At 42.4% G+C, this 26,071-nt stretch overlaps 1 protein-coding gene across 9 annotated transcripts in view; it reads left to right on the forward strand.

Moving 5' to 3' along the window:
* TNIK (TRAF2 and NCK interacting kinase) overlaps positions 1–26,071 on the forward strand; it is a gene marked incomplete at both ends in the record, with an annotated part of 390,832 nt that overhangs the window by 64,288 nt on the left and 300,473 nt on the right. The window lies entirely within an intron of this gene.

Below are 26,071 nucleotides of genomic sequence, written 5' to 3' on the forward strand. Positions count from 1 at the left end.
CTGGGATAATTTACATGTCTGCCCTTGGGGGCACTCATGGAGGGAAATTACTGTTTGTGTGCTTAGCTTAAGTTTTTGATTACTCTCCCCTGCTGCAGCTGGGTATTTCCTGATCCCTGGGTCTGTCTTGTCTGCTTATCCCCCACATTTGCTCAGTGGGATTCCAGCCAGGAATGTCTAAGAGACAAGGGCAGCTGGATCTGCACTGACCTTAAGATTGCATTTTGCTTCTGCGGCTGTTTTACTTCAGTTCGCACCATTTGGGGGGCTCTTGGACCAGCAGAATGCAGCAAGCGCTGCCAAACTTGGATACATTCTTTGCATTCTCCATGTGTTTGTACTTGTGCAACCAGAGAAAGTGCACTGAGCTAGGAGAACCAGGTTGAGGGAGGCAGTAGAAGTGCTTCCTGCCCATTAGATACATGGATAAAATGGCCCTTCAACGCGGTTCCTAGGAGTGTGACTTCTCTGGGCATGCTGCGTAATGTTGCAGGGAAAAGGCCACTGTTTTTGTTGGAAAATAAGACCGATTATGGAATATGTTTTGTTGGGACAGATTAGGATGGTCATTCATGTAAAATGATTGACGATTTCTTCTCTTGGGAGACAAAGGAATGCCTTTTAAACATCCTTGTCAATGATAACTGTATTTGTCAAGAAGTAGAGTCAGCGGTGGTGGTTTGGGGGCAGATCAAGAATATGCAATTTTTATTTGGTGAAAATACCCCACAATTGTATCATGTACCTTTCTCTTAGGTGGGACCCTTACTACTTTAGTGGGGGTTCCTGGCATTGCTTTTTATCTGGTCTTGCTAGTTTCCTCCCCTTTCTGAGTCACCAGTGTCCATGTTGTGACTAGATTAATGTCTGGGACCTCCTCACCCTCTGCACCTCCAGTCTTCACCTGTCTTTTGCTCTGACTTGCCTTGCACCTTCCTGCCCCATTTTTATTAATTAATTAATTAATTACTTTTTAAAGTCCCTATGCTTTTTTTTTTTTTTTAAAAGATTTATTTATACAAGAACCGGGGTATAGGCCAGATGTGCTGGAGGGTGAGAGGATTCACCCGAGACAGAGCAGGGAACAGAACAGGCAGACTGGCGAAATACACTGCTGAGGGAAGCAGCGGGAGAGATAGGAAAGGTCTGCCACACCATGTGGGTTGCTCCACAGCCGGCGGGGATCGAACCGGCACTGCAGAGGCTGTGAAGAGCTTCACAGTGCACGCTCAACCGCCTGTGCCACCAGGGAGGCCCTCTGCCCCATTTTTAGTACTGCGGGGTGACTACTACCATTTGTGTTTGTCCAAATTCTGCCTTTGCACATGTGGGTTCAAACCCTTGCTTCTTGCCTATTGGAAGTAATTTCTCCCTTATTTCAACTGCCAAGTCTTGATTTGTACTTTTTTTGAGATGCTGCTTGATTGTTTTCTACTTAATGCCTTATGTATAAGCATTAATTTTTCCTGAAAACCAGATAATCTGCTTGAAAAAATGACCTGGGAGAGACTCTACCCCCCTTTTTCAAATGACAAAAATGATAATATGTTACATATCAACTGCAAAACCCTAATCAATGTCTTAAAACACAGTAAAAATAGTTGCAGGTAAGCTCCTTTGTTAGGATCTAAAATGCTAAAGTCTTCAGCACTTTGGACACTAAGAATTGTCCTGTGTGTAGTTACACTGTGACTGTCCTAGGTCACACTCTTTGTTTTCCTAATTTGATACTTTCCAGAATCATCTACACATCTTTCTGATGTGCCACTTGGTTTTAAAGTGTAATTTAAAAGTTGTCTCTCGGGTCTCCCCTGGTGGCGCAGCCGTTGAGCGCTGGGTTGTGAAGCTGCCCGCAGCCTATGCAGCGCCGGTTCGATCCCTGGCCCCCAGCGAGGGTCCCACATGGTGCGCAGACCTCTCCTGCTGTGCCCGCTGCGCCCCTCAGCAGTGTATTTCATCAGTCTGCCTGCTCTGTTCCCCTTTCTGGCTCTGGTGAATTCTCTTACCCTCCCGTGCTTCTGACTGTATCCAGTGCTTGTACAAATAAATAAATAAATCTTTAAAAAAAAAAAGTTGTCTCTCATTTCATTTTCATTTAAAATGTTTTGTGTTTTGGAGTGCAATACATATTTTTTCCCCTATGTACACATTGGCCAAATACCGTTTTGTTTAGAGATGGGTATAGTTTTCTAAGCTTTAGAATTGAAAACCAAGAGTTGTTCTGTGGGTGTGTCCATTCTTGCCTGTTGATTTCTCTTCAGTCCCTGAATTCATGGAGCACAGGATTATTGAGTTATAATCCAGGTGTAATATGAAACCAGCCACCCCTCTGCACCGCCCCCCTGCCCAGATGGCAAGGAAAGACTGAAAAAAAGACAGACCACTTCTTATTGGCAGGTGGCAATTTTCATAACCAAGGAAAATTACATTTGAGTCTGTCTTGGGTGGCTGCAAAATTTAAAGTCCATCTTAAAAATTTACAGGAATCATGTGCACTGTCCAGATGGTCTTAGTGATACATTTTGTCTTGGACATATGCCCTTGCCCTTGGGCAGGGATGGGGAGTGGTCAGGAACCTCTAAATCCCCTGGGTCTAGTCCCCAGGTCAACAGTCCATATCACTCCACACCCAGTTGATCTTTGTGTTCTTGTAAGGCAAATATAGCTACCCCTGCTGGTTGCCTGGCGTGTTTAGCACTGGTTGGTTTCTGTGAGAACTGGAAAGGAGGTTTTGAGCTGTTGCTTTGTTAGAATTTTGGTCAGTTAATCTTCAGCAAATATAGAAAATCTGCATCTTGAAATTCTTTTCCTGCAGTCACCTGGCAGGCTCTCCTTGGCATCTGATATAGGTTTGTCAACATCTTGTATGTCCCCCTCCCCCATCTTACGACTTTATGTATAGTCACTGGAAATATTTGACCTCCAGTATCTTGTGACAGAAAATAGAAATAGATTTTTCTGGAAACCAAAGGTGCTTTCCCTCAACTGACCATAGTTAGTGTGATATACAAGCATCTCTCCCCTTAATACACACAGAGATGATTACAGGACAGATACAAATAGTTTTAATCGTTAAGATTAGAATCTAGATGAACATCATTCCAGCCAAGGTGATCGCTGCAAGATGGTGCCTAGAGGTGAGGGGTGCTCCCTTGGAAGGATACGGATGAGGAGCAGAAGTCTCTCTGACTTGTACTCAGGTAACTCAGGCAAAAAACAGCTGAGAGTTTGCCTTCCCTTATGAGATGGGGGTGGGTGTAACACTGGCCCAGCTTGTGTTGAAGGATTCATAAAAGGCCAGTGGAGATTCTGGACAGTAGAGTCCTTTCAGATGCCTGTATATTTGTGTGCAAGACGTGGAATCCTGTTTTAGGAGATGCACAGAACCTAATGGGCATAGATTAAGAAAAAGTTGATAGAATGTTGTGTAGGGGAGGAAAAAGTCATTTTCCTTTACTCATCTCAGGTCCATTGATGGGTTTTCGGTAGATTAGACAGAGGCAGATTAACAGAGAGAAGGAGATTTTAAAACAGGTAAATCGCACATACACCCAGCAGAATGCTGTAGTGAGTAACTCAAAGAGGAGATTAAAACTTGGGTTCGTATAAAATCTTAACAAAATAGAATACATCGGTGGAAAAATGACAAAAGAAAAGGGTTTTAGACTTTCAAGGGTGATAAACTGTTGGAGGTAAATATATAAGGAACAAATGAAAGATAAGGGCCTGTTGGTAATATTTGTTATATGGATTCTCTGGTGCTGTGTCTGGGCCCTGTGAGTCTAGAGTCCTCCCTGGGGATTGATAAGAATTGTCCTGCCCTTCCTGGTAGAGAGGGAGGCTGGGAAGTGGGGGGGGGGGGACCAGGGGGAAGAGGGAGGGGGAGAGAGAGGGGTGTGTGTGTGTATGGCATGCACCTACCTGCTTCTTTTTTATCTTTATTTCAAATAACCCTTATGTCTAAGTAGTTCATTTGGGGGTGGTGTAATCTGAGCCTTTTCAGTAATGACCGTCCCAGAGCAGAACAAGCCACCCCTATAGGCTGAAGAAGGGTGGGTGGGAAGTTAAACACATCCCCTCAGCCCCTCCGCCCCAGGGAAGCAGGCTTTGACCTGCAGAGGCCAAAGAGGTGGGACCACCAGCATCACCCAGCATCACCTTCTTCTCTAGAAACAAATGCCAAGTGCCGCGTGGCAGTGTGTTGACTGCTCAGGTGGCTTGTGTGAACCTAACCAAGGCATTCTATTCTGTGAATGGATCCCTGTGAAGTAGGGACTCCCAGAGGAGTGTGTGAACAATAATTGCTCAGTTCCTGAGGGAGTAGCAGTGAGAGCTGAGGGTCTAGAAAGGGGATCAGCGGCAGTCGTGGTGACAGAAGGCTTCAAATGAGACTCTAATCTTGTATCATTATTACTTATTATCCACTTTCAGTCCTATTTGTTATTTCCAAAGGTGGTGTGGCAGTTATTAACACTGAGTAAAGGTCTGACAAGAGTATATTTCATTGGGTGGCATTTTGATAGCCAGATTAAAGTGCTCACAGTAATTTCTGAGGAATTCTTACATGTGGTCAGTTGTGTGATTGTGATTTTGGGCAAAAGGAGGCATCACACTTTGTGTTATCTTGGTCACTCAGTGCCAGAAAGATACCGCAGCCTTCTCACATGTTGACTGAAACGGGATTTGCTGGTCATGGCTTGGCCACTGGTTGTCAGGACCACCTGTTGCACAACTCTGGAGAAACCATTCAGGTGCATTCCTGTCCCATTGTGCTGTGTTCTGGGGTACCATTCACTGAGAGCTGTGAATGATGACTACTTCAGAGGTGTGGGCAGAGATGCACCAATTTGCCAGACTCAAGATAGAGATAATGAATGGATTAGTGGAAACAAGGGCCAGAGGTTTGCAGAGCATGAGTGTTAAAGTCTGAATGAACAATGTCTTTGAAATTCACCACTTTGCCACATTAGCATTCCCCTAGAAACTCTGATCACTGCCCTAAAGACACTCCAGGTGGGAGAAGTCCACCTGTGGGCTGCCCTTGATTGCAATAGGAACATGACTTTCCTAAAAGAATCTTCTGAGGCCACATTGGTGGCACAGAGCAGACTATTCTGCTTCCATTAAAGGATCGTAGATCCCCTGTTGGCCGACTTAATGGGCGTATAACACCTACCCATTAAGAATATGTGCTCTGAGGCACTTAGAAGTTTCCGTGGCAGGTGCTCTGCAAATGCCAATGCCTCCCAGTGCCTGCTGCTGAAAGACTGGATCATGGCTCGTTACCGTGGATCCCAGCACATAGCACAAAGCTAGCATGGAGCAGGCATGTGGAGAATATTTTGGAATAATTAGTGTAAGATTGAAAAATCTGTTCATGAGTACTGATGCGGAACTTGATAAAGTGAGCTTTAGTTTGACATTCCCTAAGTTACAGTGTTAACCGACACCAATGAACTTAGTTTCTGATACTCATATGATCTAGTCACACTTCCATTCTTTTGAACAGAAAAAAGTAAAATGGCATTTTTGAGGACCTAGTAAGTGCTAGGAGTTGTGCTAGATTCTTTGTAGGCAGATTGTAGGTTGGTACAATCCAGATTTTCCTCATTTGTTTGCTGTGTTTGGGCCTTAGTCTTTTCACTCGTAAAAACAAAAACAATCATGTTCACCTTACAGAGTTCTTTCCAGGATCATAGAAAATGCATGCAAGTGCTTAACAAACAGTACATGTGCAAGAAATGAACACTATTATCATTTGTTTATTTACACTTATAGACTTCCTCCAATGAGTATCGATGCTGTTGGAAACTAGTGCTACCAAGGACTCACAGTCTGGAATGGGGAGTGAGACTCTTAGACACAATTGCAATAAATCGTAATTCTTTTTTTTTAAGATTGATTTATTTATACAAGAGCTGGGGTACAGACCAGATGTGTGGGAGGGTGAGAGGATTCACCAGAGACAGAGTGGGGAACAGAACAGGCAGACTGAGGAAATACACTGCTGAGGGGAGCAGCGGGCGAGACAGGAAAAGTCTGCTGTGCCATGTGGGATTCTTACCAGCAGGCTGGGATCGAACCCGCGCTGCAGAGGCTGCGGACAGCTTTACAGTGCGGCACTCAACCACCTGTGCCACCAGGGAGGCCCAATAAATGGTAGTTCTTACAGTCATTTTCTAGAACAGACATTGTGAAAATACAGAGATGGAGCAACTAAACCAAACTGCTGGGGAGGAAAAAGTGGTTTCCGGAAAGAACCATGAGGACAGGATGCTTAATCTGATTTGAAGATGGAAATCAGTTTGTAAGAAAGTTTCTTGTGAACATGTTACAGGGCAACTGCAATGTGAAATGGGTTGGCCTGACTGGGGGGCTTAAAAGGAAATTATAGTAAGACTCAACAACAGGCATACACAAAAAGGTTAATAAAGGGTTTATTTACAAAAATGGGAAATGAAGAAATGAAGAATTTAGGAAGAAAGAGAGAGATAAATTGGTGAATGTGTCCTACCAGTTCCTCTGAGCTGGAACCCTAACAGCAGCAAGGCCCCCTAAGGCCCACTTGTCTGGTTATATACCAAACCTGCCTGCTTAACTCTACTCCACCCTCAGTTCCCAGCAGTCCTCCCTTCGGTGGTGATGACCTTATGGAATTTGCAGGCCTTGGTGCCTTGGATTGCTTTCATCTGGGGTGGAGGTATGGGGTCCATAAAACCTTTTTTGTGGAGTTTGTTCAGGACATCCTGTCCCCCCCAAAATTAGACTGACAGTAGTTAAAGTAAAGCAGGAGGCAGGAGGTAGGAGGGATGGGTTTTAGTGTGTCTGACAAAGTGGAAGATGAAGAAGTCAGTTTACTTAGGAGATCTAATTTGTTCCCAAGAAATTTAGGAAACTCAGAATCACGCAACAGGTAAGCCGCAGGGTATGGACATTGAACTGGAATGATTTCTACAATGCCAATGCTTTTTTATACCTCATTTAAATAATATGTTAATAATATTCGTAGGTGTGTTTCATATTACTGCTTAGAGCCTTACCTTTTCAAGAGGGGAGTATCCCTAGCTAATCAGTGGCACATTTTGTGTTATAAAAGTGAGGTTCTGAGCCAGACCATTTGGCAGTGGTGATTTTGGGTAAAGTGAGATTTCTTGGTCTTCTCCAATATGCCAAGAAGCAACTCTGTGTGGAGGAAATGAAGACCCGGCCTTCGGGTTGGGAGGGATGGGCTGGTATGAAGTGCTGTAGGCAGAGGGCCGGCTTGCAGCTCCATCTTGAGTGGATTGTCCTCAAGTACCGTAGGGTTTATGGAAATCATCAAAATGTATAATATGTAATTTTTTATTATTCTTGGAGAAGGTTGATGTAAAATAGACATATCAAATAGCCAAATAGTTCATTGACAGGGTCTTGTCAGATTGACAGATCTGCTCTGTCATCCCCCTTCTGCCACTTTGGTTCTATAATCATTGCTTCAGTTCTCTTAGAGTTCAAGTTCTGAGCCACGAAGCCATTTTAATTGCACATTTCGCCTGTGGAAAACTTGGAATCATTCCACCTTCACCTATAAGACTTTGCAAAGTGGAGAACCAGTGTTTCCTGGCCAGTACTCATATGCTTCTCCTTAATGGAAAGCTATTACTATTCAAATAGATGGGAAAAATTTTGAGCTTTCCCAGACTTCAAAACTAACCCACCAAATCATATCAAATAGGAACATTCTTTGTTTGGAGATTGGGGGTGATGTTAGTACAAGTCAAATGGTTCTGCTTAGAAAGAGTGTACTCTAGTGACATGTAGATTTTTCAATTGTCATCATTCTTGATTCTTACTTGACTTCATCATCAATGGCACAAACTCCCACTTACTAAGAATATCTCCAGCCGTATATGCCCCAGATTTCTTGTGTCAAAAAACTTCTGAATATAGTGACTGAAAGGAATGTGTGAGAGGGCTGTTTGAAAGAACTATGCCTGGAATGATTTGGGAAAATAGCGGAAGATGTGAGAGCTGATATCAGGTTTGGGGGATATAACAATAGGCCCATTTTAATTACACATTTACTGGCAAGTAGAATTTTAGTTTTTATTTTCTTTTAAATTTATTTATTTATATATATTTTACATCACTGTTCAATTTTAGACAATGTTTGCTCCCCCCCAAGCCCCTCCCCTCTAGTGTAGTCCCCATAGAATTTCCTCTACCAATTCACCACCATAGTCCCCTGTGCTCCTCCCTCCTTCCCTCCAACCCCTCTTCCTCCCCCTCCCCTGCAGGATGTCTCTGGTTTGTATTGTCTGTTTTTGTTTTGTTGTGTTGTGTTTCGTATTGTTATTATTTTTTTCCCCAATGTCTTATTTGGTTCCCCTATATTCCTCCTATAACACCGATATTTTTCTTTTTTCTTCTGGCTTATTTCACTGAGCATAATCCTTCTAGCTCCATCCATGCTGCTGCGAATGGCATGAGTTTATCTTTTTTGATTGCTCAATAGTATTCCATTGTGTATATGTATCACATCTTCTTGATCCAGTCATCTATTTTTGGGCATTTGGGTTGTTTCCAGGTTTTACCTATTATCAATAGTGCTGCAGTAAACATAGGGGCACAAGTATTCTTTTGAATCAAGTTTTTGTGTCCTTTGGGTAGATCCCTAGGAGTGGAATTGCTGCATCATATGGTAGCTCCATTTTTAGTAGACTGAGGACCCTTTATACAGATTTCCGCAGTGGTTGGACCAGCTTGCACTCCCACCAGCAATGTAGGAGAGTTCCTTTTCACCACATCCTTGCCAACATTTGTTGTTGCTAGCTTTTTTTTTGATATGTGCCATTCTCACTGGTGTAAGGTGGTATCTCATTGTGGTTTTGATTTGCATTTCCCTGATTATAGGAATGTTGAACATTTTCATATGCCTGTTGGCCATTTGGCAAGTAGAATCTTAATGTATAGTATATCAACAAATATCCTGTGTTTAAAATTATGTTGTGTGGGTGTAGTTAAGTAACTGAGTGGAATCAGTAATCAGGGTTAGAATTTCGGTGCTGTATCAAAGACACTTTACCTATTGGGTTTTCTGGAAGCTTTAGTTAATGAACTCAGTAGCACCCTGTCCTTGCAAGACAGGAAATGGATTTTTTTTTAAGATTTACTTATTTATGCATACAAGAACTGGGATACAGGCCATAGGTGTGGGGGGATGAGAGGATTCACCATAGACAGATTGGGGAACAGAACAGGCAGACAGATTGGGGAACAGAACAGGCAGATTGACTGAAATACACTGCTGAGGGGAGCAGTGGACGAGTCAGGAGAGGTCTGCTGCACCATATGTGTTGCTTCCTGGCCGGGGATTGAACTTGTGCTGCAGTGGCTAAGGATAGCTTCATAGGTTGTGTGTGCTACCAGAAAGTCCCCAGGGAATGGATATTGTAATTGTTGTGTTGCTTTATGTATTTCTTTGTCTTTCTTAATTGAATGTGCCTTCTTTGGGATTAACTTTTTTTTTCACACCTTCAAATTCTGAAATATATACAGAGGAGGGGACAAAACAAAAACATTAACTTAGCACCAAGAATGACCATCTCTTTATTCAAAAACTAGTATGATTCTGTTTTTCACTTCATTAATCCAAAGAACCGGGAGAAACATTTTATATCGGTGATAAGTAAGATTAAAAGACTAAAAAACCAATAGCAATAACCTGAAAAGAGTCTTATTCCCTTTCATGTTTAGAGGTGCTAGACTGTTTGGAGATGCAAGAGTGGTGATACTGTTTAACTGATGACCTAGAGTGTCGACTTAGAGATGTCTGATTGTAATTAACCAGCCATTGGATGTGAATGGTGCTTACCTGAAATGTTTTTAAAAATTAAGTATTCCTGTGGTATCTTTTCCACATGATTACTTTTCTTTTTTTTATTTAAAAGTGCCTCTCTTTTTATTTCTCCTTTTTCTAACAAACCTGTCCTTTTTTTTAATTTAAATTTTATTTTTATATTCCCCATAAAATTACAACCCCCTTATTTTGAACCCAAACCCTCCTTTCCCCACCCCCCACCCCCCATAGAGTGTCTCTGGTTCATAGTTGTTTGTTGATTTTGATATTTTCTTTCTTATAGTTATTCTTTTTCCTGGTCCCTTATTTAAGTTTTCTAGATTCCTGCTATGAGTGAGACCATCCGGTATTTTTCTTTTTCTTTCTGGCTTATTTTGCTGAGCATGATCCCTTCCAGCTCCATCCATGTTGCTGCAAATTGCATGTGTTTATCTTTTTGAATGCTGAGTAATATTCCATGGTGTAAAAATCTACAAAGAGCTGATGAGACTCAACAAAAACAAAGAAAATAATCCAGTCAAAAAATGGGCAGCAGAGCTAAAAAGAAACTTCTCTGAAGAGGAAATGCAAATGGCCAACAGGCATATGAAAAAATGTTCAACATCACTTGTAATCAGGGAAATGCAAATCAAAACTACCATGAGATACCATCTTACACCAGTGAGAATGGCACATATTAAAAAAACTAGCAACAACAAATGTTGGCGAGGTTGTGGAGAAAAAGGAACTCTCCTGCACTGCTGGTGGAAGTGCAAACTGGTCCAACCCCTATGGAGAGCTGTGTGGAGATTTCTGGACCTACTAAACATAGAGCTTCCATATGATCCAGCAATTCCACTCCTAGGTATTTACCCAAAGGACACAGAAACATCAATTCCAAAGAGCACCTGCACCCCTATGTTTATAGCAGCACTATTTACAATAGCTAAGCTTTGGAAACAACCCAAATGCCCAAAAATAGATGACTGGATCAAGAAGATGTGGTACATGATTACTTTTCTTAAAAGCTATTCTGTATGGGCAGTAGAAAAATAAACTACTGTCCAGCTTAATCTAAGTAATTGCAAATTCTGAACGAATCGAGGTAAAGAAAATTGAAAATTGAAAATGAGGGATGTAAGTGTTAGAGGTGAACAGTACACTTCTGATCATTTTTCCCAAAGCATGGCTATTGATGACTAAATTTGATGCTCCAGGGATCCTAGTGGATCTGTCCGAGCACTGCCACTGGAAACCTGAAACTTATTAGTAGCTTTCTGCTTTATCTTTAAAGTTTATGCAAGCATCCATGTTTAATTCAATATATTAAAACAGAAAAGAGACAGAAGTTCTCATGGAAAGTAGGCTTTCTGGGAAGTTAAGTCATATTTGACTATGGTTTCCAGATTGTCTAGTACCCATCTGTGAGCTCCAAGGCTGTGTATCCCTGTCTTCATGAGCTATAATCTTCCTGACTTACCTGTTTGTTTCACCAGTGAGAAGGTAAATGAAAATTTATATGTTACATTCTTGTTGGTCTTGGTAGAATGATTTTTACACTTAACCAACATTTTTTTCAGTGTCCTCTGTGGCTAGGGTACTGTGCATAGTGCTAAAGATATTAATATGAAAGGAGCCTGGCCTCTGTTTTGTGGGGAGCAGGATTAACTGGAGAAAATGATGTCAACAAAATATTACAGCAGTGGAATTTATATACTTGTTCTTGGTTGCCTGGAGAAGTAAAGTGTCAAACATGGTATTTTGTTAAAAAGCAGTAATAATGGCTTTATCTTCCTTTTCCCGTGTTGTGTGTCACTTCAAGTCATAGTCACGTGTGATCAAGACTTGCAATCAATTTGTTTGTGGAGCTGTGGTTTTTACATACAATCTAGTGCTTGCTGAGTTAAGGTGCTATCCTGTATGTCATATGTTTCTGGGCTTTGATTATTTCTGACAGAAGTGATGCATGTGATTTATATTTATCTTTTAATGAATAATGCCATTAAAAACATCCCCTCCCCCTGCCCCCCCCTCCCCTCATGCAAATTCTATTTGTGTTTCAAAGCCAAGCCCTTTTCCTCTCCAGGGTTCCTGCCATCTGTACTCTTAGCACTGACATTGTGCTGCGTGTCTGGGTAAAGCAGGGACCCTAACCTCCATCCTTCCTCCTTTCTTGTGAGAAGAGTTCTTGAGAAATGGATTAGTGCAGGCCTCTCAAATGCTGCCCTGATATTCCTCATCAGAATGGTTGCCCTGCCTGGCAACCTGGGGTCTTCAGGACCCCTTCACAGATGGCCCCCAAGAGCTCGCTGCCTCTGACAGGACCCAGGCCCACAGTGAGTTCCTTTTTTCTTGGGATTCATGTTAGTTAAACTCTATCCTCAACTCTTATAAAATGGGATCGACTGAACGTATTCCTCAGTGGTCTTGATATGTCATTTTGACCTCCACGTGTCTTTCAAGGATGGCCACCCTGGAGAGTGAGCTCAGGAGTGGTGATTTTGTGATGGGAACCTTTTAATTCAGTGTTACAACTGATAAGAGCTGACTTCACCAATGCCTTGTGTTTGGCAAAACTCCTTTATGTTTTTGTCTCATTTCAATTTTAGTCCAACTCTGGGAGGCAGGCAGCCCATTGGTATTCTTTATTTCTACTTGATAAGAAAAGAAAGCAAGGGCTAGAGCATTTCAGTGGATTTGCTCAGTGTCAGGTAAATGTTGAAGTTGCATTTAGACCTCTGATCTAGCACCGTCTTTCTTTAATTTCTCTTCTCTCTCTCTCTTTTTTTTTTTTTTAAAGATTTATTCATTTATTTATACAAGCACTGGGTATAGTCAGAAGCGCAGGAGGGTGAGAAAATTCACCAGAGCCAGAGCAGGGAGCAGAGCTGGCAGGACTGAAGTACACTGCTGAGGGGAGCAGCAGGCAGCAGGAGAGGTCTGCGCGCCATGCGGGACCCTCCTCCAGTGCCGGGGAGGAGCCGGGGATCGAACTGGCACTGCAGAGGCTGCGGGCAGCTTCGCAACCCAGCGCTCAACCGCTGCGCCACCGTGGAGGCCCTCATTTCTCTTCTCTTTTACCTCACTGATTTTCCTCTGTTACTACCAGTATTCATGGTCCTTGTGGCCAATATCTGACTTCTCCATAACACCAAACAATTCAATTTTCTATGTATTTATTGACACTAAATCATAATGGTTTACTTATTTAGTGAGGGTTTGTTATGAATCACACTCTGCTGGGTATTTTCCATAAACTTAATTTTACCTCAGAGTACCTGGACTTGGTAAGTTTTGTCAGTACTTTTGAAATATTAGCATTTGAATCACCTGCTGATCTTGTTAAAATGTTGATCCCTATTCAGTTGGTGTGAGCAGGGTTCAGGAGTCTGCGTTTCTAAACACTCCAAAAAGCGTGGACCCTGCTGGGTATGGACTGCATTTTGAGGAGCATCTGTTGATAGATGAAGAAACTGGCTCAGAAAGATTAAGTAATTTTGCAAAGATTATGCAATTAGAAGTGGCAAAAACCCTCTCAAACCCTGGTTGGTTGATATAAATGTTGCTACTTGTCCTCTCACATCATATTGTGGATATGTCAGGCATCTCTTGTGAACATCTTGGGGGATTCAGAGATAATGAAGACATAACCCTTGCTTCCCAGAGAGCTGCCTTCCAGGGCAGTATGACAGATACATTTAGAGCAGACATGGGATGTATGTAGATTTTAATATAACATAATGGGAGGGCCTTAGGTATGAAATATACTTTGAGTTGGTAAGGACTGGTAAGATGTGGCCTGAAGAGATATGAACAGAAGACTTTCTTGATAGTAGAAACAAGAATACAAAATGTGAGAACATACTGGACCCTCTGGGCTGGTGAGCAGTCAGTAGCTAAGGTAGAGGCTGGGCTTGTGTGGTGGAGTTACGTAGGCTAGGCCTTGAAGGAGGGGTTTACAAGAGCACATTGTAGATGCCTAGGACATGACCCCTGATCAGTTTCATGTCATCTAGTTGTTAGTGACCCATCACCCATACTGTGCCATCCACATCTCCCAAGAATTCCGCAGCCTGGTTACATGGAGTCACTCGTAACCAGGTTACTCACTGTAACCTTCACTGTTGTTTGTGGAGAGCCTGTCTTAATAAAATCTCTTTGCCCGTGGCAATAAAATGTATACTACTACCCTCTTTCTATTCCCTTCCATTCCAAATTTTTCCAGACTACAAAAATGCAGTTTTTCCATAGACCAGTAATAAACATTCTTTTTAAAAGAAGTATTGTCTTTTCAGTAGCAACTTGTAATGGGGAAAGTGGAATCAAGACAAAAATGCAATCCTGGTCTGAATGGAGGCCGGTTTTTCTTTGTGTGAATAACCAGCATTCCAGTCAGGTTGCCACGGTGATACTGAGATGATAACTGTTCATGCCAACAGTCAGAGGATGTTGCCCAATTAGTTATTCTCAGCTGCTAGGTTACCTTGACAGTGGCTCAAAAAGCAGGTTTTCAGTTCAAAGGCACACAAATGAGCATTCCGGAGAATTTGCAGTCCTGTTGCCCTCAGTAAGGTATAGGGACTACAAGCCCCAGCATGCTCTGGTTTTGGTCATATAGAATGTGGTCAGCCATGTGAAAGCAAGCTCCATTTTAAGAGTCTCACTCCCCTTACATTCTTAACAAAAGGTTCCCAGAATTCTTATGTCACCAGCCAGTTCTGTAGGGTTTTTGTTATCTGCAGGGCTGCTTTCAGATGTTGCAATTTGGAGACGGTGGGGAGAATGTACATTGGACATTGGACTTGATCTTACGTAGGTTAGTTTCTTAGCCATAGCTTGGTCTTTTGTGAACAACCTACCAAACAGGATTAATACAGAGATTAAGGGCCTCCCTGGTGGCGCAAGGGTTTAAGCACAGCACTATGAAGCCATCTGCAGCCTCTGCAGCATGAGTTCGATCCCTGGCCAGCCAGGGAGCAACCCACATGGCGCTGCAGACCTCCCCTGTCGCCCGCTGCTCCCCTCAGCAGTGTACTTTGGTCAATCTGCCTGTTCTCCTCCCTACTCTGTCTCTGGTGAATCCTCTCACCTGCCCACATCTCTGGCCTGTACCCAGCTCTTGTATGCATAAATAAATAAATCTTTAAAAAAATACAGAGATTAAGTAAAATAATTTTTGCAAAATGCCCCCTACAATATCTGGAACTTAGGAAGCACCTAATAAAAAATGGCTCCTCTCAAACGTTGTTTCAGATATCCTGAAACATTATATAGTGTGATTATTGTTAGGATTTCTTGGTCATTTCTATTCTGTCATTCAAAATAATCTAGGATATGCTGTGGTAACAAATAATCTTAGAGATGTAATACAGCTGAACTTACTCTTTGACCATGTTACATGTCCAGAGTGATCAAGAGAGGACTTTATTCATCAGCCACCTAAGAACACAGGCAACTCGAGGCTCTATGTCCACATGTGATTCCACAGTCATCATAGTATTTGCACTTTCAATCAGATAGTCCATCTGAAGCTAGCACATCCCTTCCACTCATATCCCATTGACCCAAGCAAATCATGTGGCTGTACCTAACTTAGATTGGGGACGTGCCATCTATAACACACCAGCAGGAGGAGAGCGCCAATGTTTTTTGAACTGTCATAATGAAAACCTACTTTACAAGATATCACGGTGGAGGAGAGTACTTTAAGGAAGAACTGTTAGCTAAACATAAGTAAATAAAAATATCTGAATACCAAACTTTAAAGCAAGTCAATTAGAATTCGTCTGCATTGAACAGAAAAACCAAACTATTTTACAGAAGATAGAAATTCATTTCTCTCTTATAGTGAAGAAGTCCAGATATTGGCAGTCCAGTGGGGGCACATTAACTTTGTCATTAGAGGCTTAGAATGGTTTCATTGTTCTGCTATAACAACCTAGCATTCTTAAATTCACCAGAGGATCAGATGTGGCTGCAGCATTCTACTCATGACATCTGCATTCTAAGCAACTGGGCGGAGGAGGGTGTAGGAAAAGTGTGTGTCTCTCAGCACTTCTTCTCAAGTCCCACACAATAATTTTGCTTATATATTGTTGGCCAGATTTCAGTCACATATTCACTACTCACTTCACCAAGGCTTGGGTCTCTAGTGTTGGGTTTCAATTTATTGCCTCTCAAATAAAACTGGGACTTTTTATTACTAAGATACCATGGACAAATGGATACTGGACAGGCCATCTGCTACAATAACTTGCTACATGCTTTGCCTAAGTAGGAATGAGAATGGAAAAGATTGCTCTATTCACTATCATTTTCCAACCTATGTTCAACAGCACACGGTTGAATACTGCTTAGAGAGATACAGTATTAACCTTCAAAATTTGTTCCATAATCAGACAGCTTTGGGAAATATGGAACGCTTTACCCTTTCTTGGATATTCACAGGGTGCTTTAGTGTACTAAAGGCTCTGAAAGGTCCTGCAGTAAAGAAGAACTCAGGTGTTCATCTTTTTAGCTTATGTCCCCAAATTTACTTGACAGTAGATAACCACACCCTTGGAAGCTGGCGGGACACAGAAAAATTTAACTTCAGCTTCTTAATCTCCCCCCAAATACTTTAGATCCTTGAACAAATGGTGCATAGCCCCCCCATTCCAAAGCCTTGTAACAAACTAGTTTATCTGTACTAGCCTAGACAGGGGAAAAAAGCCTAAAAGCCTCAAAGGGAAAACAGGTCAGAAACCAATGAAGGCTTGTAATAAATGATATGTATTGGAGTGGTATTAATCAGCCATCTGTAGCATTTATTGGCAAAACCAAGTAATGGACTGGTACAGCCATCTACCAGATGACAGGCGCCTGCCGAGGTAGCCATTAATGGACTCTTGGCTGTGTTGGCCGTTCAACCCCTCTCTGAATGTGAGAGAGTAGTGATGGGGGAGATTCTGCCAGCCCACATGAACCTCCTTATCCCATCGGGGGAGTTTGTCAACTGCATGGTTGCTTACAGGTGTGGGAAGAAATGCTAAAAATGCTTTCAAGCAAATACAAGCGTTGTTGGTCTGTTGTAAGCAGGTGGTAAATGAGTGCCTTTGGGGCAAGGGTTAATGCTTCTTTTTCCAAAATAGAACCTTGGATGGTTTCCTGATCTTTCTTACTTAATTATTTAGGTAATCAGTTCTTGTCTTTAAAGTCCATCTGCTGCAACTGTTGTCTTTTTTCTTCATCTAAGCATCTTGGAAAAAGGCAAAATGCCAAAATCTTTGCTGTTCTGGTTCCCATCATTTTGACCTCATGTTGCTGGAAATACTGGAGAGTTCCTCTGTCCTGACAGGTCTAAAGAGCTCCTTTGTTTGCAAGTCTCCATGCTGCATTCTGAATATACTCTCACAACCAGATGATGGGCAGGGAGGGGAGGCTGGCACCTTTGTCTACATGCCGATCTTTAGAGCAGCTTGCCATCTTCTAGTTGAACAACTGTGGCAGGACTGAGGAAAGTTCTGGAAGGTAGAGAGCCCTATTGTCCAAAATCTGCCACGTGGCCTAGTATCCTAGAGAATTTTCTCAATCTCTTTGAGACATTGAAGTGCCTTTCCTTGACTTCTGGCGTATTGGAAAGACAGAGGACAGGGGCCTCATGCTTCCCTCTCGAGCACAGTGAGAGTGGGCATGACTTGGAATGCCAGGTCAGGAAGTGTGAGAAGGGCTGGCTAGGGGATCCCAACAATTGGCAAGGGATTGAGGTGCCTGTGTACCAAAATGAGGAAGAGTTTTCAAGTTAATGTTATTAGTCCTTCCTTGGTTGTTTTCCTTTTAATTTTATGTTCTTAATTTCATATCCCCATTTTGCCCATGCAGTCAGCTTTGTTTTCTCCTATAAGGAAATAATTTGGAACTGAGCTAAATATGAATATGAATATGCAAAGTCTATGCACTGAGAAAGATACATTTTGAAAGACTACATTTATCTCTTATGCTGATACTGACCTACCAAATGGACTGTCTCAGTGATGTCAAATTGGTGATGTATCATCAATCTTGTTACATCAGTTGTGGGCATGAAATAAATTCACTTCCCAATTCAAGTCCCTGGAATTTACTACTGAATACAAGTATTTACTCAACCTCCTCCTATCCCTTGCTCTCCTCCCTTCCAGGCTCACTGTTTAAAACACTGTGAATTTCCTTTGGTTTATCTAAAAATTTTACTGTGGGCCTCCCCGGTGGTCCAGCGGGCTGAGCACAGCGCTGTGAAGCTGTCCGCAGCCTCCGCAGCGTGGGTTCGATTCCCGGCAGGCCAGGAAGATTCCCACATGGCGCGGCAGACCTCTCCTGTCATGCCTGCTGCTCCCCTCAGCAGTGTATTTCAGTTTGTGTGCCTGTTCTGCTCCCCACTCTGTCTCTGGGTGAATCCTCTCACCTCTCGCCTCTGGCCTATACCCCAGCTATTGTATAAATAAAAAATAAATCTTAAAAAAAAATTTACTGAACCCAGGGAAAAACTGGCATTCAAAAGACTGTGTTCCTGACCTAACTCTGCCACTACTGAGGTGAGATCTTAGATAAGTCTCCTAAACACTTGTTACAAAAAAATCTTATGAGTAAATAACATCTGTCCAGATCTCACTTTATTCTTTTGTAAAATGGGGAGGGGTATTTTACTGATACAATCTCAGAAATTCCTGCTCCAAATATCAGAGTTTTAACACCACTGTGAATGGTATTGTGGGAACTTGATTCATTCAGCAAATGTTTATTGAGCATTTATATTTCCCTGTCACTGATCTAAGTACTGGGGTATCTGCAGTGAATAGAACCAATAGAAGTTATGCTTTCTTGGAATTCTCATTCCAGGATAAAGAATGATTAGCAAACACTTTTGAGCACTTAAAATATGCCAGACATTGATTTAAATGTCGTGTGTGTGTGTGTGTGTGTGTATACACACATTTTGTAATAACCCTATGGAGTGGTTATTACTATTATTATTTTACAGTGTAAGATACTAAAGCACAGAGAGATTGAATGACATCATCTTAGTGAATAAATGGCTTTTTGTTTCTAGAGCCTGTGGGCTTAACTATGGTTTATTGCCTTGCACTGTTACTTAATTGGTTGACTTAAAGTAATCAATTTTCATCCTAGCTGATGGCAAAGTAGGAAAAAGAAAATTCAGTTCAGGTGGAAATCGGAGCGCCCACTTTGTTTCCCTCTCTTGGACTCCAGGCTCTGATGAGATCATAGGGGGACTGAGTAACTGTGAACTTCCAACCTTTGGGTTTCCAGCAAGAAGTTAGACAGCAAGGTCTTCACTGCCCTGCTATCCCCAAGTTGGTTTCAGCATTGGCCATTTGTAGAGAAGTGAGCAGTGATGACTTTAGGAATCAAAATATCTAAATTTGAATCCTGCCTTTATTACTAACCAATGCTCTTACCTTGAGCAACTTTTAATATACCCGTAGCACCAGCACTCAGAGCAGTAGTTTTTATTTATTAAGCACTGCCTTGCTTTGTCTAAATGTTTCATATATTTTGATTCCGATCCTTGGAACAATCCTCATGGGAGGTATTTTTTTTTAAAGATTTATTTTTATTTATTTATACAAGCCCTGGGTACAGGGTGAGAGAATTCACCAGAGCTAGAGCGGGGAGCAGAGCAGGCAGAAGGACCGAAGTACACTGCTGAGGGGAGCAGTGGGCGGCAGGAGAGGTCTGCGCGCCATGTGGGACCCTCCTCCGGTGGCCGGGGAGCAGCTGGGGATTGAACCGGCACTGCAGAGGCTGCGGGCAGCGTCGCAACCCAGCGCTCGACTGCTGCGCCACTGGGGAGGCCCTCACGGGAGGTATTTTTATCTTTACTTTATAGTCATCCCTTGGCTGCTGTCTTTACCATGTACTATTGAACCTTGGCTAAGTTGCTTAATACCTCGAAGCCATAGTTTCATCGTTTGAAAATTGGGATTAGTGATAGTCTACTTCTCTTGGTTGTTAGTAAGGATTAAAATTAAGAATATATATAAAATATAAGGCTACCATCTAGCCCAAAGACAGTGATAATGACTATTATATTGTAAGGTCTTGTAGTTACTACTCCAGAAAGCAGTGAAGCAGTGAGCAGGAACAGGTGGGAGGGAGCTGTTTCACTACCAAGTCTGAGCAGTAGCACGTGTAACTAATCGATGCTAGGAGGAAGGAGACAGGAAGAGAAACCTGACAGGAGATGGGATGGCTCTCGCCTTGTCCCTAGGCCTGGAAGCCACGAGTGATGAGAATAATGTTCTTGATTCTTGGTCAGAACCATGTCCTGACCCTGACAGGGGTGAGTATTGATGAAAGGACACCAGTGCCACCTGAGCAGAGCAGGCACAGTTGGATGGGGGCACACGGCACTCTGGATCCAGCCTATAGGACTGTCTTTGCCAAGGATGTATGGAGCTAAGGAGAGTCTACCATGTTCACAAGCAGGATACAGCAGGGTTATCCCACTTAAACAGGGGAAAACCAGAATAGGCATGCTCATTTCTCGCAAGGAGGGAAATAGGCTAACATATCAATCCTTTGATAGGCATATGCATCCAGCAATTTTTATTTTCCACTTGAGTTGCCTGACTTAGATAGCATGTTAATAAAAATCAGTCTGGACTGTTCTAGCTCTCCCAGATATGTGCTCTTGGTGCTCCTTGTACTTTTTGTGCATGTCCTTGTCATTTTTATCTAATGACTGTGTACATGTAATTACATAGTCACATCTACTTGCTTATTTCATTCCTCACACTGGAAGTACCAGGAGGCAGGACAGTGGGCCAATAATAGGTGGGTGTGGACAGTGGGGTGGCTCTCAGGGACTTCATAGACACTACTGTGGAAGATAGGACCTTTAGCTCCTCAGACCCTGTTACTGGGAAGGCCAGTAAAAAGTAGGCATGGAGGGCCTTTGCCTCGGTGAGTGCAGTATGGACTGGAATGTGGGGTGTGGCATCGCATGCTTCCAGGGCTTACTTAGGAAGAACATGATGTTGAAAAGCTTGCAGGCTCAAGATAAATACGGAGAGTTCTCCTACTGTTCCTGTTTTCTTTGTTCTGTTTTGCTTGGTAAGCATATGCTTGTCAGTTAGGGCTGAAGCTGAACAAAACAGCTGCTAAATATGGTTCTAAGAGAAATAACATTTTGGTCTTTTTAGTGCCCATAAGTTTAGAGTAAGCACAGTCGTTTGGCAGATGTCAGTAGAGAATCTGGGGGTAGGGAGTTGCTGGGGGAGCCAGCTCAGCTGTCCTTAGTCTGCTGTGGGCTGTTCACCCTGCCAAAGGGCTGATGACCTCAAGTGAAAGCTCTGCCATGCAACAACTATGTTGTTAAGAGGACTTAGGGACAAGGTGTGTAAGCTGTTGTCATGGTCCCTTGAAATCCCTCTTAATTTCATTTTCAAAGAAGGTGGGGAGGAATTGGGAAGAATATGTATCATCTTTAAAAGAAGTAATCACTCTAGTTTTATATTTAAGTTTGCCTTTTTTAGTCTTTGGGATTTAATCTAGAGATGTTATTTATTGTTCCATTAAATCTGATATTATTCAGGAGACCTGGAGGAATTAAAATATAACTCAGACACTGAGAATATTAACCCCCAGATCTTAAATCTCCCCACCTGTTGTGAAGTCAAGCTTGAGGCTCCCAATACTGCCAGAATTTTATCAACTGACAGAAAAGAGAATTTATTCCAACATCCCAGGAGCCAAAAAAAAGTTAATGTGTCTTCCCAGTTGTCTCACTAATACAGAGATAGCCACTTGCCCATAGATAGCTCACTATTTACTAAACTGTATGGTGTTATTGATAAAAAAATAGGATTTCTTTTATTGGCTTTATTAGTTGAAAGTGTGTAAAACACTGATTGCCTTTTCTGTGATACTCCTTGTATATTACACTTGATCTTATCCAAAAGGCCGAGAAGTGATTGTATATTAAATGCCCTCTTTTTCAGAGAGAAAAAAAGAAAAAGAAGGAGGTTACCAATTATTGAAGTCCTAGTATGTTTCAGGCTCTGGGCTAGTGTAGATAGGCCTCACAGTAACCATGTGAAGAAGGTAATATGTCCCCATTTAAAGGTGAAGGAATGGAGGCATAGCAATCTTATGAAATGTATCTGAGAGTTGGGAAGTGGTAAATCACAGACTGGGAATTCTGATTCCATGAAACTGCTGAAGTAGGGAGTGGTGGAGAGACCAGGGTTTGATTCTGTCTAGTTGGTACCCATCTTGGCTCTGCCAGTCATTGCTGGTGTGATCATGGCTAAGTGTTTAATTTCTCTGCCTCAGTTCCCTCATCTATAAACACAAAAATAACAATGGCACCCATTTGATGGAGGTGTGATAATTAAATGACCTTTACCTTGAAAATGTTTAGAATATTGTGTGGCTCGTGAATGCTCAAGGAATGTTAGTTATCTTTGTGATTTTTGCTATATTGACTAACCACATTTACTTCATCAATATTTGCTGTTATGGTTCTTTCATGAAACAGCTTGCCTTTTGCTATGTAGTTATATTTCATTATAGAATAATGTAAACTACTCTACCTTGGAATTAAATTCTCTTCTCAGACTTCCAGCAAAGGTTAAGATCTGAATAAAGGCATGTGTAGCCAACAGGGATTCCTGACTTTGGTAAATGTCAATGATTTGCTCTTTTCTCCTTGGTGTGTGTAACCTTCTTCCATGCTGCCCATCCTGGCTTTACGAGCAGCTAAGCAAACATGAGGGGGAGAATTGAGCTGATTCTTGTCTTAGCTTTCCTGTCTTTGTAACATGATTATTAGGTGAGGCATCATCTCCTTATTGCCTTGCACGTGGGGCAGCTTGACAGCTTGGCTTGTCAAAGCACACGAGACACAGCCACACTAAGGACTTCATGGATTTTCTTACAGCTGAAAATAGCACAAGAGCTAATGCATGTGACAGTTCCGTGCAATTACCAGTGGGGTATGGAGGATTGAGTGGCCAGTGACTGCGACAGCTTGTTTAGATTGAAGAAGAAGTTTGCTGACCTTTGGCTCTACATTCTGATCCCATTTTTTGTGACTTGCGGTACACATGTTGTGCAGCAAAGGGAGCACACATCACCCTTATTCAGTAACCAGTTATGTCTAGCAGCTATGTGTTAGCCACCCTCCTAAGTGCAGGAAAGACTAAGATAAATATGTTGCAGTCCTTGCTCTCGTGGCATTTGTAATTCATCAGGGGAGAGAAACAGAAGAGAGCGGCTACTCTGTGGAAGTGGTTGCCATAGAGCTCTGGCTGATGTGCTGTGGTTGCAGAGAAGGAGGGGTGGCACTAATTTGGAAAATACCAACTGAACTTTCAAGAATGGGCTTGCAAAGAAAGCTTAGGGTGAGCGCTAAGTCTAAGTGTCCCTAAACAATGCAGTACCTCTGCCTTCTGTTTTCTAGGGTCTCACGACCCTCTCCTTGCAAATACCACAATTTTCATAATGCATTTTGTCTTACTTACTTGCTGTCAGCATATTGTAGAAGATAGGTTCTCATAGACTACTCTTCAGTTCCAAACTGGTACTCATTTATAACCATGATGCTTGTGAGTGACATGGGGGCATGTCACTCAGGTCCCCTCTCCACTGCAGAGACACGGCTGCTGGGAGGGCAGGCAGTAAGGGAACACCTGCATGCATTGACTTGTCACTGGAGGTGACGTGCAAAGGCCCCATGTCTTTGGGTGAGATAATTCCAGAGGCATCCCAGCTCCTGAGCTCCTGTGGGTGCATCACAGTTAACCTCTTCTGTCTGCTCAGCCTAGTCCTTTCTTCCCTCCTGCTGGTGTTGATTCAGAAGAACATTCCAGTAAACCCTCCCTCTATAAATCTCACTAATTCTTAAACTTTATTTCTTGGGGAGCCCACCTATTCATTATTTCTGGCTGGGGTGCTTACCCATGCTCAGTTGCCAACTAAACTCTGTAGCTCATTGGACACGTGCTTCTGAGCCCTTTGAGTGTGTTCCGCTTTGGAAAGAGCTTCTCTATAGGAGCTCAAATAAAAGCCTCAGCACCGAGCCTCTTTGAACCCCATTGGCTGAGCCAATGCCCATTAATGGACACCTTCTGATGGAACCCCAAAGCTCAGGAGTGTCCTATGAGGTAGGGTGGCCCTGGGGTGTGGAAGCTGGGCCTCCTTCTGCAGCCTATTTCTGCACCTGCCTTCTCCTTCCACCTCAGCTCTGTTTCCCAGATTCCTTCAGGCTGTTAGTAATCACCGTCCTACACCTCCTCTCTTTCGTTCATATTTTTTTAGTCTAGCAAAATGAATGTTGAAAACACAATTGAGATATTTCAAGCACATGTAGAACCTCCCTCGAAATTTGTTGCAGAAACACCACTGAGCAAACAAACTACTGGGAAGCACAACTTAGCAACAATAGCAGCTGCCACATTTGTGGGCCTTCCCCTCTTTTCCTTATTTCTTTCTCATTCCATTTGCAATAAAAAACCTGGTAGTCTAATGGCCTAGTGGTTTGACAGACATGACTTCTTTTCCATGGTTAGGCCTCGCTGGTGGTCTTGACAGTGTATTTAGTTGTCGGGTGTCAATTTAACAGAGCTCCAGGTCCTTTGTGTTTTCCTGTCTCATGGATCCTGCTAGGATGTTGTCTACACCTTCCTCTCTGCAACTCACAGGCTTCTTAATCTTGATTTGTCAGGACTTGAGTCTGAATGGTGGTTTTCCTGCCCATCTCACTTTGTAACAATGGATAATGCTGATTTCAGTATTTCTCAGTGACAGGTGCTTGAACTGTTCGTACAGTTCTGGTCACTGTGCAGTGTGTAGGTTCTTTTCTACAATTTTCAGACCCCAACTAGGTGTTAGATGATTCAACTCAACTCCGACACTATCTACCCAGGGTGAGCATCGGATCCCATACATTAAGGGCTCCCACAAGACTGCCTCCACCTCAGTCTTGCATTGCAAGTCTAGGCTGTTACCTGCACTTCTGCCCTACTGGTTGTCCATCAGAGGGACCCACCACCCACTCCTCGGGTTAGACTAATTTGCTAGAGAGGCTCATAGGACTCAAAACATTTTATATACTAGATTATTATAAAAGGATATGAAGGTTTACTATGTAAGTCTGTTAATTCAGAAACAGCCAGGTGGAAGAGATGCCTCAGGCAGGGTATGTGGGAAGTGCCAGAAGCTTCTAGGTCCTCTCCAAGAGCCCTTTTCTCCCTTTATGGCCACATGTTCACCAACCTGGAAAGCTCTTTTTTATGGAGGCTTCATTACAGAGAATGATTTACATCTAAATCATTGGCCATTGGCAGCTGATTCAATTTTTGAATCTTTTTCCTTTCTGAAGGTGAAAGGATGGGACAAGAAGTTGCAACCCTTTAATCAGAGGGTTGGTTCTTCCTCAGGTTCATTCCCAGAGTCACTTCATTAACATAACAAAGGACACCTTCGGTGTTCTCTTCACAGAGAAAATTTCTAGTTTTAGGATTTGTGCCAGAAACATGTAAATCGCCATGTAGGTTTATCATGTGGTCAAATAACCGCCAGTGTTTGTGGGTTGAATCCTTGGATGCTGAACCTTTGGCTTTTGAAAGCTGACTATTAGTTTTTATTTGGATTTTTGTCGGTGTGGGGTTGGTGCCCCTAATGCCTGTGTTATTAAGGGTCAGTTGCACCTGTTCCAATAACTGAAAGAAATCCAAAGAGGATTTTGCTTTTGCGACAAAAGGTGGAAAGTGAAAAACAGCATTCTGTGTTTGCTTCACCGCAGCCTTTTCTAGGGGCAGCAAGAGTGGCCAAGTGGCTTCCCTGGGAACTGCTGTGTACAGCTGTGTACTTATCACATCATCCCTACTTTTACTATGTGTTTGTGCTGTTTTAGGTTTTATGTGTTATTTATGTGTCTTTAAGGGCACGTAGCAAGAGCCCCTTCTTGTATATACTACATTAAGAACACAAAGTCCAGTAACATTTTTTACCACACAGTTGATCCCTTTGGCCCATTTTACCCACTCTCCTTTCACCCTTCTAGTGACCACTAATTTGGTCCTATAGTCTTAGAAGGTTATTTTTATTTTATTTACTTCATTCATCTGTTTCTTTGTGTACACTATATGAATGAAATTATATGATAAGGAACACCCCTTTCTTAACTGCTAGTGTTCCACACAGTGAACAGTTCAGAAATTTCAAAGACAAATTATCTTAACAATTAGAATTCCTCAGGATGATGAGTCT

The sequence above is a fragment of the Talpa europaea genome (genome assembly GCF_964194135.1).
Source record: "Talpa europaea genome assembly, chromosome: 4".
NCBI classification, from domain to species: Eukaryota; Metazoa; Chordata; class Mammalia; order Eulipotyphla; family Talpidae; genus Talpa; species Talpa europaea.